This window comes from Carlito syrichta, unplaced genomic scaffold (genome assembly GCF_000164805.1).
Source record: "Carlito syrichta isolate Samal-C Ts95f unplaced genomic scaffold, Tarsius_syrichta-2.0.1 Scaffold311524, whole genome shotgun sequence".
NCBI lineage: Eukaryota > Metazoa > Chordata > Mammalia > Primates > Tarsiidae > Carlito > Carlito syrichta.
Genome location: NW_007255620.1, coordinates 27,204 through 29,237, shown reverse-complemented (window position 1 = coordinate 29,237; position 2,034 = coordinate 27,204).

Genomic DNA, 2,034 nt, shown 5'->3' with positions numbered 1-2,034 from the left:
TCTTTTTCTATAATACTGTTGTGCACAATAAATTATTTACTTTGCTTTTTTGAATATCTTCTTCAGCCTACTCACTCCCAAATGTGCTTTGTTATCTGATGTTCTCAGCTGGAAAGTCACCTGTTATTGTGCCCACTGACTGGTTCCCCTGGGGGTAGATTTCCCTGTGTTTTCTTCTGGCTCATCTTCAAAATGGTTGTCTTCCAAGGGCGCACCAAGTGTGAGCTCTGGAGTCTGGTGTCCCTGTGGGGTGATAAACTTTTTTTTTTTTTTTTGAGAAAGCAGGATTTATTGAGAGGACAGAAAAGATCCCAGAGCAGGAGGGGACCCGAGGGGGTTGCCCATGATTAACTTTTGCTCTTGCTCACCCTTTGGGAATCAAAGGCACCAAAGTATATTTTTAATTTTTTTTTTTTTTTGAGTTGGAGTCTCACTGTCATCCAGGATGGAGTGTAGTAGCACACTCAGGGCCACTATTGCCTCCACCTGCTGGCTTCAGGCGATCCTTCTGCCTCAGTCTTCCAAGTAGCAGGAACTACAGACATGCACTACCACTCCCAGCTAAGTTTTTGATTTATTGTAGAGACAAGGTCTCACCAAGTTGCCCAGGCTGGAATTTTTTGATTTATTGTACAAATGGAGTCTCGCCAAGTTGCCCAGACTGGTCTGGAACCCTTAGGCTCAGGCAGTCATCTCACCTCTGCCTCCCAAAGTGCTGGGACTACCAGACTAATATTTTTAAATTACAAATAGTTCAGGCATACAGAAATATGAAAAATTATATGAGCTCCCATGGAGCCCCATACACACCTCCTTGACTATATCGCTCTTCCTACACAACCCCTTGTCACACCCCAGGCGTGACAAATGCTATGTTGAATCTCTTATTTAGTTATTTGAGTAAGAGTCTCAATCTGTTGCCCAGGCTGGAGTGCAGTGGCATGCTCTTGGCCACTGCAGCCTCAACCTCCTGGGCTCAGGTGATCCTTCTGCCTCAGCTTTCCAAGTAGCTGGACAGGCACATGCCACCACACCTGGCTAGTTTTTGTTTTTGTTTGCTTTTTTTGAGTTGGAGTCACTCTGTCGCCCAGACTGGAGTGCAGTGGCCGCTCCCAGCCACCGCAGCCTCGACCTGCTGGGCTCCGGCGATCCTTCCGCCTCAGCCTTCTAAGTAGCCGGAATTACAGGCAAGCGCTACCACGCCCAGCTGATTTTTTGATTTATTGTAGAGATGAGGTCTCGCTGCCCAGGCGGGTCTCGAACCCGCGGGGTCAGGCAATCCACTCACCTCAGCCTCCCAAAGGCGCGGGATTACAAACTGAGCCACTGAGCCCGGCTTGTTGGTTTTTTAAAATTTACTTATTGTAGAGATGAGGTCTTGACAAGTTGCCTAGGCTGGTTTCGAATCCCTGGGCTCAGGCAATCCTCTTGCCTTTGACTCCCAAAGTGCTGGGATTACAGGCATGAACTACCATGCCCAGCTGTTTTGTATTTAGCAATCTATGCATTTCTTTCTGCTTTAACTATTTATGCTTAACTCTGAACTATATAGTTATGTTTTTAAACATATTACATATGTATTCTACGATTTGCCTTTTTCTTATCATTATATTTGTGACATCAATCCTTGGATGTTAATCATACCACTGTTGTATGTAATTCGTCACTGCTGATATTTTATGAATATACCACAATTTATCCATTTTCCTGTTGAAGATAATTCAGATTATTTTTCCCCTCCATTAGAAACAATGCTGCCAGCCGGGCTCGGTGGCTCAGCCTGTAATCCTGCACTTTGGGAGGCTGAGGTGAGTGGATTGCCTGAGCCCATGGGTTCGAGACCTGCCTGGGCAACTTGGCGAGACCTCATCTCTACAATAAATAAAAAATTAACTGGGTGTGGTAGCACATGCCTGTAGTTCCAGCTACATGGAAGGCTGTCGCAGAAGGATCGCTGGAGCCCAGCAGGTCGAGGCTGCGGTGGCCGGAAACGGCCACTGCACTCCAGTCTGGGTGACAGAGTGAGACTCCAAC